Source organism: Vulpes vulpes, chromosome 5 (assembly GCF_048418805.1).
Source record: "Vulpes vulpes isolate BD-2025 chromosome 5, VulVul3, whole genome shotgun sequence".
NCBI classification, from domain to species: domain Eukaryota; kingdom Metazoa; phylum Chordata; class Mammalia; order Carnivora; family Canidae; genus Vulpes; species Vulpes vulpes.
The window spans coordinates 29,866,394-29,882,579 of record NC_132784.1 but is presented as its reverse complement, the minus strand read 5'-3'; the positions used below and the strand labels follow the sequence as shown (position 1 = coordinate 29,882,579).

Genomic DNA, 16,186 nt, shown 5'->3' with positions numbered 1-16,186 from the left:
AGCAGTCCATACCTTACTTAGGCCCTAGAATAATGTTTTTAATTATATGCAACATAAAAACAGAGCAGTTCAATTAACCCTAACAGTGGAAAGAAAAAAACATGGAAATTTATCAAGTACTACAGGAATGAATGACGAAAATTGGTTTTGTATGACCCATATAATTAAAAGATTTAAAAACGGGGCATTTTAAGTCATGGCTCCATGCATTTGAGGCCTCCAAATACCTGAAAGAATCTCACCAATCACCAAGACCCTAGATTCCTCCTGGCCCTGTCCTAGAGAACACCTTTAAGGAATTATAAGAATTTCCTTTAGTTATTTCTTAATTGAAAAGTAATTTTAAATGTATTTAAATTCAGAGCATTAAACGTTTTAATTATATTAATATATTTGCATAGCTCACTTAATATTAATTACATTACTACTAGTATCAAGTTAAACTCCTTTCATCCAAATTTAAGAGTATGGTGATAGCTCTACTGTATAGTATGACTACAGTTGATAACAATGCAATGTATAACAGAAGCTTGCTCAGAGAGAGTGCTTAGATGTTCTCACCCAAAAGACAAACGTGAGGTGATGGATATGCTAATTAACTCAATGGAGGAAATCCTATCACCATGTATATGTATATCAAATCATCACATCATACATCTGAAATTTTGTTTTTAATTATAGCTCAATGAAGGTGGAAAAAAAGGGTATTATGATACAAATAGGGTAAAAAGCTGCTTTCTGGGTATTCCATTAATAAATGTGAATTGTTGTAGCTATCGTATGTGTGGAAGACAAATAATAAGTTATACTTTTCTTCCGTTGTCAGAACCAGCTTTCATACATGTATAAACATTTCATAATAAAAAAGTCATTAACAACTCTTCAGTTAAGTATGTATTTTTAAATGATGCTAAGATGCAAATATGCAAACTATAGAAATAGATACATAACCTTTTATACAAGCAAATAATACCACCATCAGGGATTTTTAAGTTCTTGCCAGGGTTCTTCATGCAGAAGTCTTCCTTCTGTTGTATCTATAACATTAGCAACATTACAAACATACATATACAGGAGACTAGATACTATAAAAACTTATATGCAAACGTTTCATTTATTTACTCACTCATCTATCCATCCATCCATCCATCCATCCATCCATCCATCCATCCATCACACTCCATGAAACACTTTTACTGTGTTCCAATGACTAATTTAAATATCAAATAGCCAGAAGTTCTGACCAAGCTCACATAAGGCTACTATGTTCTTCTGCAATGCCATGTTTAATGCACGCACACACACACACACACATACACACACACACACACACACACACACAAAGCATTCTGGCAGAAAGTGTTTAAGCTAATAACTCACTCATAATTTTTACCCAGGAGATACTCATTAAACAAAACTTTTAAAGTCAAACAGAAGTACTGAAATCTACCTAAGGAAAGCTTCAAGCACTGTGTCTACCCTATACAGATGTTAGAGAAAAATAGAAAAGTATGTAGGGAGACAGAATCAAATTTTATGATTACACTTTGCTCATTTTTTTTTTAATGAAGTGATGAAACTAAAGATAAATGACAGTGGAGAATATTTAGTAGCAAACAAAAACCTCTGAAAACTTTTTTTAAAGCATTTGCAATGCAAATTAAAGCAATCTAGAAAGTCAAAATAAATATTCATATATTGAAACATGTTAAGCCATCCATAATTTAAAGTTGTTTCTTAATAAGATCACACATATTACAAAAAGATCTACAGAATATAACTTATACAAACATAAAAGCTGACAACGTTGGGGGTAAATGGGTTTGAATTCTGGCTTTTCACACTTACTAGCTAAGGGACATTGACAATTAAATTTAGCATTTCAGTCTGGTTTCATTATCTGGAATATATAGACACTACCTAATTTATAAGGTATTGGTGAGCATCTAAAAGATAGTTTTGGGAAAACAGTTCATGACACTGTTAAATGGCAAATAAATGATACTTAAATGATAAGTAAATGATATATATTGTAAGATAAAAGTAGGAAAAAAGACAAAGGAAAAAAATGTGGACTCAAATTCTGAGGTAAAAGGTAGGGAGATGAGAGTTATACATTTTCTCCCTTAAGACAGAACTCGAAGAACAATATTCTTATATTCTTGGACTTTAAAGAATTTAAATTGTAGGGTGAAATATGTCATCATTGATATAATGTCTCTGGGAATGAACTATGAGTAACATTGCAGATTTTTAATGTCTGTTCTTAACCACATTTACACTAGTGCTTATTTCAGGGTCCAGAAAACAAAATAAACCAATTAAAATATAAAACAACAGCACAATTCAATATAGTTTGTAGAATCCAAATTTTTTTTTAAGCATGGCAATAATTTTGTGGTCATTCCCTCTATGCTTCTGTTAATATCTAGGATCTAAGATTCTAGGGGAGAAATCTAAGGAATGATAGTATAACAAATGCATTTGGACTAAATTACAAATTCTAAAGTACACTGGATGTACCTTTTTTTTAGTATATTGGATTTAAATTAAAAAAAAAATCAATCCCAGTAGCACAGTATAGGACTCTAAGAATCATGAACCCTTTACTAAATAGCGAGGTCTTCATATCGTTCACTTCTCACGACCACATGCCTTTAAAATATAGAAATCGTAACAAAAAAATATATTTTGAAAGGCTTTAGGCAAACAAAACAAAATACATTTAAAGAACAGGAGTCACTGAAGAATAACAATACAAATTAAAATATATTTACAAGAAGAGAGTAATGGAAAACTACATTTCAAAACTTGTGAAATACAGTTAAAGCAATACTTAGTGGATAGTTAATGGTCTTAAATGCTTATAGTAAAAAAGGATAAAACCCTGAAAATTAATGAGAAAGCATCTAAATTGAAGTTTAAAAAGTCAGAAGAATATATAATGAATAAAGTAAAATTAAAAAGTTAAAGAAAAAAATAATAAAAAATAGTTATATCAATAAACGAATTAGGAAATAAGCACATAATATTATCAGTGGTACCAAAACCTAGTTCTTCAAAAAGATGAACAAAATTGATAATGCCATTACAGAGTTAATCATACACAACAAAGAAGCATAAGTAAAAAATGTCATATGTGAAAAGTGGAATGTAATATAATAATGCATATATTAAACAGATAAGAGAATATAACGTCTTTATGCCTATAAACAAGAATACACGCACATAGCTGAATTCCTAGAAAACTCTAATGTTACCTAAAGAATAAACTAAGACTCTAAATATTCTTTAACCACTAAAGTAATTTTATCTAAAGTTAAACACCTTCTCACATATGCTCTCACAAAAACAACAGCTCTGATGGGTTGTAGGTATTTTTCAGAATGCATTCGAACAAAATTCTAATCTTATACAAACACTTCCAGAGAATGAAAAAATAAAAAGGGTAAATATCAACTATTTAAAAAAAAAAAAAAGGACAAATACAGAGCAGTCTTGCTTCATGAACAGAGACGCAAAACACCCAAACCAAACATTTTTAAAACCTAATCCAGCAATGTAGAAAAAAGGTGTTACAATATGACTAAGTTGGTTTTTAACAGGAATGCCAAGTCAGTTTAATTTAGAAAATCACTTAAATGTAATTTAATTTAACATTCGCATTAACAGATTAAAAAAGAAGAAAAATCATATAAACAACTCAATAAATGCACTTAATATGACTCAGTATTTACATGTAATAAAAACTTTTAATACTAGGAACAGAAAAGGACTTTAAAATCTAATAAAAGGCATTCACAAAAAAAAGTCATACTTAAAAGGTGACATGTAGAAAGCACTTTTTTAAAGAAGCATCATTACAAGGATGTTCATTATCATCAGGACTGGAGATTCTAGCCCCCATATAAAAGCAAAGAGGAAAAATAATGGGTATAAGGCTTTGAAACGAACAAACAAAATTTTACTATTTGCTGAGAAAGATGATCTATTTTTAAAATATTCTAAGAATGTACAAATAAGTTATTAGAATGATAAAGTGTGTGCAGCAAGCTTCCTAGATAAACAACAGATATACGAAAGAGAACTGCATTCCTGTACAAAAATAAGATACATTGTATTCTAAAATATCAAAACTATACAGAAAAAATATACTGGGAAAAAATCTCAAAACTCTGTGAAACATTAAAGAGTAAAATACAAGAAGTATCCTATATTCTTAAAGACTTATTATGATGACGATGTCGATTCTAATAAAAATCCACATGAGGTTTCTTATAGACTATGACACAACAATCATCAAATTTCCTTGGAAGCACTATGCTACAAGACTTATGCTATCAGCTATCAAGATTTATTTTAAAGGTGTAGCAAATAAGGCAAAGGTTAGACAAATTGACCAATGAACATGAATAGTGAGTCCAGAAGATGACCCATACATATATTAAAACAATTTAAAATCAATGGAGCATTGAAAATTAATGGTAAAGGAGAATCTGTTTAATAAACAATGCTGGTATGCTTAACTACTGAAGGAAATAATAAAGTTAGATCCTAATCTCAAATTCTACACAGAAATCCAATTCAGGTGAAGGTAAATATAAAGAAATGTAGAACATAATAGTTTAAAACTTAAAAAAATAATAGGAAAGTTTATTAAAACACAAAACAAGAAAAATCAAGAACTTCTTTTCATTGAAGCACCATAAAAACAAAAGACAAAATGGGAAACGATATTGGCTATATGCAGAGAAAGTAGTATCCAGACATATAAAGAATTCCTAAAATATGAAAATGGAATCACAAACGTACCATATATATATATATGTGAAAATATACTTAGCCTCATTAGTAATTTAAGAAATGCCAACTAAAATTAAAAGATGCCATTTCACGCCTATCAAATGCAAAACTTTTACAAAAGGGGGTTAGGGGAGGAAATACCTAGGGTCAGAGAAACAATAAAGCAATGGAAATTCTTATACCCTAGTGGTAGGAGAATAAAGTGATAGAATGATTTTGGAAAACAGAATGAATTGATCTTGTAAAGTTGAACATATGCATAGACTGTGATTCTGCAATTCTATGTAAACCCACCTCAGAGTAGTGCTCCTCAAACTATCCATTATGAACACCTAGTTGTATTTATTAAAATTTCCAATCTGTTACAGATCAATACTCATGTAAAATATAATAAAAATGAATTGCTGGATAATTAGTCATGTACTTAGATGTTGCAGTTATTAATGTTTCTAAACATTTTCAACTTTTGTACTTATTTTGTCACAAAAACAGTGATAGTTTGCAGATCAGCACTGGTCCATAAAACACATTTTAAAAAGCACTATATTAGAGCAGTGCTATCCAAGAAAACCTCTGATAACAGAAGTATTGTATATCTGAGCTTAAAAAACTGAACTCAGAGTGTGTTTTCTGGCCACAATGGTATGAAAGTCAAAGTCAACAGCAGAAAGAAATTTGAAAAATTCACAAATATGTGGAAGTTAGACAACACACTTCTAAATAACCAACAGGTCAAAAAAGAAATCACAAGAAAAATTAGAAAATACCTTGAAACAAAAGAAAATGAAAGCACAACATATGAAAACTTATGGTATACAGTGAAAATCAAGTAGGGAAGCTGAAGGGTCTCCATTTTAGGAAGGCTCCATCTATGCTGCTTCTCTGGTAGGCCCCACTTACTCATGTTCCATAGTTTGCCTGTGAATAAGCCAAAGAAGGTATGCTCCCACCTCAAGGGGAAGGAAAGTTAATCATTCTCTGAGTTTTGTCTTAGGCCCCAAACACCTAATAAATAACACCAGAAGAAGAGTCAAATCCCAAATGTTTCAGGACATTAGCTTCAAACAAACCTCAGTTGTAGCTGGCATCAATACCTCCTACCTTCAGCAATTTAGGAAATGACACTTATTGTTCACCGGACACTCATCTTTGATTGGACCTTACCCTGGATTCCTGAAGGAACACATACCATAAACCCCTTTCCAACATAAACTCCTAGTCCCAAGTGACAAGACTCATTCTGCTTTCCTTTCCAAGGCTCCCAGAGACTTAGTCTGCTATTCTCTACATTTCACTTACACTATTCAATAAACTCTGTTTACACTTTCTCTGGTTCATGTTTGATTTCTATCCTGCTTGAAGCCAAGGACCCTCTTGGCTGGTCCTGTGAGAGGTCTCTCTGGGTCCTCAGACCCAGCATGCCTGCATCAAAAGCATTGTTAAAGGGGAAATTTATAGCTGTAAATGCTCATATTAATAAAGAAGAAAGATCTCAAATCAATAACATAATCTATCTTAATAAACCAGAAACAGGGCAAAATAAGCCCAAAAAAGAAGAAAAATAATAAAGACTAGAGCAGTGATAAAGATTTAAAAATAGATAATAAAAGAGAAAAAAAATCAACAAAATCAAAAGTTGGTTCTCTGAAAAGATCAGTAAAATTCACAAACTTTCAGCTAGATAGACCACATACACAAAAAGAAAAGATTATCATTAGTAATCAATAATCAAAACAGGGACACTACTATGGACTTTATACAAATAAAAAAGGATTATAAGAATATACGATAAACAACTGTATGCCAACAAATTAGATAACCTAAATGAAAAGGAGAAACATACTACCAAAACTGACTGAAGGAACAGAAAACCTGAAATGTACCTATAACAACTAAAAAGATTTACAGCAATAATCAAAAAATATCTAATATAAAAATCCAGGACCAGATGGCTTCATTGGTGAATTCTTCCAAATCTTTAAAGAAAAATTAATAACAATCTTTCTCAAGCTCTTCCAAGAAATAGAGGAGGAAAGAATACTCCTTAACTCATCCTATGAGACCATTATATCCTGATACAAAGCCAAAAAAAGAAAGCACAAGGAAACTATAGACCAATATCTCTTATGAATATAAATGCAACAATCATCAACAAAATATAGAAAATCAAATCTAGCAGCATTTATATGGGTTATACATGATAATCAAGTGGGATTTATTCTGGTAATGCATGGTTGGTTCAACATTTGAAATTCAATGTATGTAATACACTATATTAATAGAACAAGGTGAAAAATCATGTGATCAACTCAGGAGATGAAAAAAAGCCTATGACAAAATCCAACATTTCATGACCAAAAAATAAAACAAAACAAAACAAACCACTCAACAAACAAGGAGCAGAAATTTCCTTAACCTGAAGTAATATTTAAAAAAAAAAAAAAAAAAGACAAGAAAAAAAAAGAAATCCCACAGATCATACTTAATAGTGAAAGCCTTTCCCCAAGATCAGGAACAAGAAAAGGATCTCTGTTCATACCTCTTCTATTCAACATGATACTAGAAGTTCTAGCAAGGGTAATTAGGCAAAAAAAAAGAAAAAGGCATCTACACTAGAAATGAAAAAGTAAACAAAAAAACAAATTATATCTGCAGGAAATATAATTTTATCTATATAAAACCCTGAGGCATCTGTAAGAAATTATTGGAGCTAATGAGTTAAGCATAGTTATAGTATACAAGCTCAATATGCAAAAAGCAGTTGTACTTTTAAATGCTAGCAAGGAACAAAAAGAGGAAATTAAGAAAACAATTCCATTTACAATAGCATCAAAAGGAATAAAACAGGAATAAATTTAATCAAGAAGTGTAGGACTTGTACACTGAAAACTACAAAACATTGTCTAAAGAATTTAAGAGACCTACATAAATAGAAAGGCATCCCATGTTCATGGATTGGAAAGTAAATATTATTAAGATTGTAAAAATCTCTAACTGATCTGGAGATTCAATGCAACTTCTATGAAAATTCCAACAGCCTTTTCCTTTTCCTTTTTTCTTTTCTTCTCTTCCTTTCTTTTTCAAAAACAAACAAGCTGATTTTAAAATTCATACAGATATCCTGAATAGCCAAATCATCCTGAATAGACAAAGCAGTCTTAGAAATGAAAAAAAGTTGGATTCATATTTCCTGATTTCAAAACTTACTACAAAGCTACAGTGCTCAAAACCAACTCAAAGTGGTAGCGACATAAGGAGAACATAAATCAATGGAAAAGAACTGAGTCTGAAATATATCCATATGATCATGATCAATTGATTTTTGACAAGAGTGCCAAGATCATTCAATCAGGAAAGAATAGTTTCTTCAACAAACGGTGTTGGGAGAAGTGGATACACAAAAGAATGAATTTGGACCTTTACTTCATACAAAATGGATCCATCCATACAAAATGGATCAAAGATTTATATGCAAAAACTAAATATATATATAACTCCTAGAAGCTGAGGTTTAAATCTCTGTTACCTTGGACTAGGCATTGTTTTTTTTAATAAGACAGTAAGAGTTCAATTAACAAGATAGTTAAATTGTACAATTAAAAACTTTTGTGCAAAGGATTTTTTTTAAGATTTTATTTATTTATTCATGAGAGACAGAGGGAGAGAGAGAGAGAGAGACAGGCAGAGGGAGAAGCAGGCTCCATGCAGGGAGCCCAATGTGGACTTGATCCCGGGTCTCCAGGATCACACCCTGGGCTGAAGGTGGCGCCAAACAGCTGAGCAACCCGGGCTGCCCTGTGCAAAGGATCTTATCAAGAAAGTGAAAGGATAGCACACAGAATGGGAGAAATATTTACAAATATATATATTTGATGAGTCTAGTGTCCAAAATATATATGTTTAAAAATCCTCTTACAACTCAACAATAACAAGATAAATGGCTCATTTTAAAAAAGGGTGAAAGATTTTAATAAAAAAGCCACAAAAAAGATGTTGAATAACATTAGCCATTAGGAAATCCAAAACAAAATCAAATGAGATACCACTTCACACCAACTAGAAACAGCTGTCATTAAAAAGATACATAATAAATGTTGGCAAGCATGTGCAGAAACTACCCCTCATATATGACTGGTGGGAATGCAAAATGGAGTGATCACTTTATAAAAGAGTCTGTCTGGCAGTCCCTCTGATGTTAAACATAGAATTAACATATGACCCAGAAATTCCACTTCAAGTACATACCTAAGAATACTGAAAACATATGATTACACAAAAAGTTAAACATAAATGTTTACAGCAGCATTATCTATAATAACCAAAAAGTGAAAGCAACCCAAATGTCTATTCAACTGATAAACAGAATGCGCTATATCCATAAATGAAAAATTATTCAACCATAAAAAGGGCTTAAGTATTGATGCACACTATCACATGGATGAAACATTATGCTAAATAAAATAAGCCAGACATAATTATATGATTCCATTTATATGAAATGTCCAGACTAAGCATATCAATAGAAACAAAGTAGATTAGAGGCTGCCAGGGGTGGTGGATGGGGAAATTTTAAGTGACTGTTAACAGGTTTCTTTATAGAGTGATAGAAATATTCTGAAATTAGATAGTGGTGATGGTTCCACAACATCATTTATATACCCAAAACTAATGAAAACACTCTCAAACGGTTACAATGGTGACATTCACATTATGTCAATTTTATCTCAATTTAAAAAATCCTCCTATCCCCCTTCAAAAAAAAAAAAAAAAAAAAAAAAAAAAAAAAAAGAAAGCAAGATAAAAGCTCAACCGACTTCAGGTTTTCTTCTTCTTTGCTTTCTGGTTTAAAAGATATTGCAGGGGATCCCTGGGTGGCTCAGCGGTTTGGCGCCTGCCTTTGGCCCAGGGCGCAATCCTGGAGTCCCGGGATCGAGTCCCACGTCGGGCTCCCTGCATGGAGCCTGCTTCTCCTTCTGCCTGTGTCTCTGCCTCTCTCTCTCTCTCTCTCTGTGTCTCTCTCTATGTCTATCATGAATAAATAATAAATAAAATATTTTAAAAAAAGATATTGCCAATAGCCTCATAGTCTGGATAGTCTGGAAATAGTTTTGGGGTATAAAACCATAGCATGATTATTCTATGGCTAGTGCATACCCAAGATTTCCGGGGATTTCTAGTGCTATCCAAACTCCTCCGCTGGTTCAAAAGAAAGGTAAAGAATAGATGACTCCCTGGGATATGACCACATACACATGTCACATGACTTCTAGCTTCTAGGGAGCTAAGGGGCTGTCCAATTTCTGGGTAAGAATCACTGGGCTGCTGAGAACCAGTGAATATGCCACCGTCCAGTCAAGCCACAGTCTAATCAGTCAATCAGATCAGAAACTTACAGCAACCACAAAAAAGACTTCTTACCATCCCTCTACAACGTGGTCACTTTTACTTTTGCTGCTGGCACCACCTCTCAAAGTAGTATCACTAGAGAAACCCCATTCCTTTGCCCTTCCTGCTTCCCCCCTTGACACAGTGCTGACTGTTCAGAGCACTGACGGTGTTCTCTTAGACCAAGGCAAGACTCCACGCCTCCTGAGTGGACCATGAGAGCATTCCAGGCTGTGACGGGGCAATTTTTCAGAGAGGTTTCTCTTATACTCACCCTGAGGGATTTATCACTTCTCTTCTCTCAGAGGAGCAAAGGTGGAACTTCAGGCACTCTGGGGGACTTTTCAACCAGCAAGTTCCACCTGAGAATATTCAGTCCCTTGTATGTTTTCTACTCTCATTCTTTTCTTTTAGAGGTTTCATATTGCTTGTTTTTCTCTGAACAAGTTTTATCTTAACCTTCCTTTGGAATATGCTCTCTTCCCAGAAAGCCTCACTCCTCTGGATCTTCCAACTCCAAACCAGCAAGCTGTTTTTCATTCTCCAAGAGACAGTCTTCCTTGATGAAGACTTTCCTCATGCTCCCAAGTAGTTTCTGGTGCTTTTCTTAGCTCTTACATTATTAACCCCATTAAAGCATGTGTCAGGTTATAACTGTTGATTCTCAATATATAGCAGAATATAGTACATATCCTCACTAAATTATAAATTTTTCAAGGGCAGAGGTTGTGCCTTACTCATCTTTGTAATCCCAGCCCTAATAAATAGTAAGCATTCAATAAATCACTTCTTAAATATGAGTTAAAAAAAACAGCCTGTCAGGAGTCCTACTGAGACTCTCTTATGGACCAGGTACTGTGCCAACAACTGTGTATGCTCAGAATCTTCTTAAAAACACTGAGAGGGAGGTAGGTACGTAGAATTAATATCCCCCCTTTTTAAAAATAGATTTTATTCATTTGAGAGAAAAAGAGTACCAGCAGGGGGAGGGGCACAAGGAGAAGGAGCAGCAGACTCCTTGCTGCGCAGAAAACCTCAGGTGGGGATCTATCCCAGGATCCTGGGGATCATGACCAGAGCTGAAGGCAGATCACTAACCAACTGAGCCACCCAGGCGTCCCTCCCCATCCTTTTTTTAAGATTTTATTTTTCAGTAATCTCTACACCCAAGGTGGGGCTTGAACTTCCAACACAGAATATCAAGAGTCACGTGCTCTACTGAAAGAGTCAGCCAAGTGCCCCCTTAGCCCCCCCTTTTTTTTGAATGGATAAAATGATACTTAAACTTTCAGGATTTGAACTCAAATTCTGATCTCTAAAGTTCATGCTCCTATCCACTTTATATTTCAACGAGAAAGGATAACAAATAAATTGATATAAGAGGATTTTTTTCGAGAAAGCATATTTAAACATTTAAGTTGGGAATTACCTATGATATCTTATTGGAGGCTTCTTTGTGAGGCTTTCTAAAATAAATCACCATATATATGAATGATTTTTCTGGACTTGCTGCTTGCTTTTCTATCTCATACCTTCATACATGCTGTTCTTTCTCTACTAAGTCCTTACCATCTTATCCACCTGTAGAATTCCAATTTACACTTTAAAATTTTGTGAGGGCATCACTTTGGATTTGAAGTTTTCTGCCAAAGAATATATTTTTATCATAAGGGGTTTCTGGAACTCAGAATTACTTTATAAACATACATTTCTAGATATTATATTTGTTTATTTACCTATTTTCCTTATTCACTCTGAATTTTTTCAAATGCAGAATCCATTTCTTCCTATTTTTTGAACCTGTAGGGCTTGTGTAGCACAAAGCCACACATACATTGAGGAACTTAGTAAAAATCTTGGCTAACTGCATTTCTTTGTTTCCATATGGTCGTTGGGTAGGTTTGAGGTATTACTTGTCCCTAACTGGCCAAGCAGGTGTGAAAAACATCCAGACATGCCATTGCCCATGTTCCTTCCTTCTTGAAACTTTCCATTTCTCCACACAGAATGTACTCCATTCTTTTTGGTTTCAGAGTCCTTACTTCAATTCAGGTCTGTCTCTTTGCAAAGGCCATGTCCTTAATGACTACAATATATCTAGGACATGCATCATCTACTATGGCTTGGGCTAGATTTTAAAGCACAAATAAAAACAAAGCAAGCACTTCATAATCTTAGGGATAGGTAGACACTAAAGAGAGAACTTTAAAATAAAAAGATAAATGTGTGTGCCATTAACAAAAAAAGAAGTAAATTAATTCTGCCTGAGGAGAGTTAGGATGATTTGATAGAAGTAACATTGGAATTGGGCCTTATAGTAAAACGTGTTCATTTGGGGGGTGGGGGGAGTGGGGAGCAATGAGGAATGGGTAAGGCAAGAGGCACTGTACAGAAGATGGCACATGTCTAAAAGCAAGGAGACCTGAAGAAGCCCAACATAATATTGAAGCAGAAGCATTCTGGTGAGCTGGAACAAGGGGAAAAGTAATAGGAAGCAAGGCTGGAGGTCTAAGATGGAGTAAAATAAAGATAATAGACTTATGTGCCAGACTGAAAATATGATTTTATAGAAACTGAGATGGACACCTCTGAGTGACCTTAATCAGGGTAGTGACAAAACTAGATTTGTGTCTGGGAACAAATGACTTCAGCAAAAGATAGAATATAGAGTAGAGGGAAGGCCAGAGGTAGATTTATTAGCTAAAAAGGCTACTTACTACCATTGTCTAGCCAAAAAATGAGCTAAAGCAACAGAAATAAGAATAACATGAAGATATAAATGGGTAGACTTAGGGGTTATGAAGGAGACAAGTTCTATAGGATTTGGTAACTGACTATGGAGGTAAAGCAAAGAGTAGAAGATGGTGACATTTCTAACTTGGGAATGGGGGAACAGAATGACACCATGCAAGAGCGTAAATATAAGCAGAAGGAGATGTTTTGAGAGATGTAAATGAGTTTAATTACAAAAATGCTGATTTTGAAGGACCTTTGGGACATAATGTTAACCACTTAGTCTAAGACCTAATCATATGTTGTTGAATTTGATGTGTTTATGTAGACTTCTCAACCAATGCTAAAATCTTTGAAGATCTTGTATTTTCTTTCCTTTGCAACATCACTAGCATATAGAAAGGCTCATTAAAACAACAATAATAACAAATATCTGGTGAACTGACTTGATTTGTATGGACCATGATTCTGTACATAAATCAAGATATAATTTTATTATCCATTATAGGATTAGGAAGCAAAAGTCATCAAAATTTGCTAAATCAGTATGTACAAAGAATCCTAATATACTTTTACAGCATGAAAGCAAAAAAGAAAGAAAAATGACATTCCTTTACATTTACTAGTAGCTAAAGGACATTTTCCCCTCTAACTCCTGGTTTATCCGCTTTTCATCATGGAATAATCAGTATCTGGTCTACCTGAGAAAATGACATGATCCAAATTCACTCTTTTACTCACCAGTCGCAAGGACTATGGTGTCAGATATTGGTTCGGTCAGAGCACACAAGACTTTGAGCAAGTTAAAAAGTAGACCTTTAGTTCAAAACTGTATGAGAGGATAACAAGACTTATCTCATAAATAAGGATTAAATGCTGTATTTAAAAGTGTCTATAACTATCCCTGGTATTTAATAAGCAGGCAAGCTAATATTTTGCCTTAATGTGTTCGTTATGAGTGGAGAGAAGACTCAACATTTTAAAATATTGTTTTTCATATAAGACTTTGGATATTATACCATAAAATCATCTTCAAAGTTAGTAGGGCATACTGCTTAAAAAGTCAAATACTGACATTAAACCTAGTTTAAAGTTTATTTTCATGCAGCCTTCAAGGAGTTAGTTCACTTAAATATGCTTTCTCATCTATAAAATGGGGATAAAAATTATATCTACTTTGAAGGTGACTCTGTGGATTAATGACATAATGCACACAAAGTATGTAATATTATGTACCAGTTACTATGCTAATCCAAATGTTAGCTATTAAAACTATAACCACTGTAATCCATTTTGTCTATATAGAAATATGTGTAATTCTTATTGCAGAGATAAAATAGCATATATACATGTGTGTGTAAATACATGTGTGTATGCCCTCATGCATGTGAGGAGGAAATCAAAGGGAACCAAGAAATTAAATTCAATACACTGAAAAATATATCATAAAAAGTTGCATATTATAGGAAAACAAATTTTTAGTCAGAAATAAGATACAGTGATAAATTATCAACTAAATTTTAATATTTGTAGAATACATAAACTGTCATTTTTATGTAAATTTGGATGATCACAGGAGACATGAAAAAAATTTTCTAGCGTATTTTCATGAATTTCCAGAAGCAAGGACCTTAGGAATAACAGAATTTACACTGGCAATATTTACCCAACTAACTTTAATCTGCTCTTAAGAAAGAAATACATAGATGAACATTTATAGGTCTTTTTATTTTACCAATAAATAATGTAATAATAGCACAAGTATTTTTCCCACAGAAAAATATTTCTGACTTATCACTGATCACCTTTTTTTTTTTCCCCCCTTAGCAATAAAGATCCTTCACTGAGCAGTTTGTCTTACAGGTCTCCCTTGACTCCAACAACATGTTTGATGAGTAAGTTGACTAAAATACAAGTTATAATCCTTAACTAGGGAATTTTCTCTTCTGTGTTTAAACAGAAAGTCCTAAGAGTACTGGACTCATAACCTGTTGCCCAGTGCCATGGTACAAAAGTGTTTATGCATTAATACTAAATAGTTCAGCAACATGGGCATACTAGCTTATTAATCCAGATTTAATCATTTGAAATGAGATAACAGCATGTCCCTATTAGTCTAAGGTTCAACCCTGAATTTATCTATGAAGGAAACCAGCAAAAATAAATTAAGACCATAATAAGATTTAGAAGGAAATGTTTGTCCAATTTTACATACTATTTTCAAGCAGTCTTTAAACTATTTTAGCAGCATTAATTTACATGCCACTACTTAATATGTGCATTACAAGTAACACTGATTCATTCAGACATAGAGAAGTTTCTTCTTGGAAACAGTTATATCACTATATACATCTGAGGTAAAGCTGCATATATTTTTAAACAATTGTAAAAGTCATTGGATCCAACCTCAATTATTCTGACTTAGCAGTACTCTCAAGAGCTATCACTGGAAATCCTAGTCTGAAGTCTATTAAACACTTGAGTAACCAGAGAGCAAATAGGTGTATCTTACTAAGACTAAAATAAGTCTTAAAGTCTTAATAAGAAGTTTATATTAATTTGTATATTATGTACATGGGGCAAAATGTTTATAACTCGTATTTCCTTTAATAAAAGTAACGAATAACTGCATGTCTTTACTATCCTGGTGTTCATTAATCCATCAACTTGATATTTTTGTAGGTAAGTCAAGAATTTAGTAGGTAATGTAGTAAAATCAACTGAAAACCTGTTCCCAGGCTAAGGGCAGAATTCGAATAATATGTAAAGCTCTGGAGCAGTGATTCTCAAACTTAACAGTGAACAGAAGAATCACGTGGGAAGCCTTGTTAAAATGCAGATTCCAGAAGCCAGCTCCTTGGAAATTCCTACATAGCAGGTATGGGTTATGGTGTGCGTTTAAATAGGCAACTTAGGGGCCAGCCCCGGTGGCGCAGCGGTTTAGCGCCGCCTGCAGCCCAGGACGTGATCCTGGAGACCCTAGATCGAGTCCAGCGTCAGGCTCTCTGCATGGAGCCTGTTTCCCCCTCTGCCTGTGTCTCTGCCTCTCTCTCTCTCTCTCTCTCTCTCTCTCTGTCTCTATGAATAATGAATAAATAAAATCTTTAAAAAAATAAATAGGCAACTCCGGTCTAGGGGGTTAATAATCAATCAGTCTTCAGCAGATTCATAAACTTGCTGATACATAAGGGTTACAGAGTTTTTCATGGACTCCCTCCCTCCAGAGTCCAATACTTTTATCATATTTTCAAAGGAAACCAAGCCC

At 33.7% G+C, this 16,186-nt stretch overlaps 1 protein-coding gene across 17 annotated transcripts in view; it reads right to left on the bottom strand.

The window, feature by feature from the left end:
- MBD5 (methyl-CpG binding domain protein 5) overlaps nt 1–16,186 on the bottom strand; it is a 432,006-nt gene that overhangs the window by 393,835 nt on the left and 21,985 nt on the right. The window lies entirely within an intron of this gene.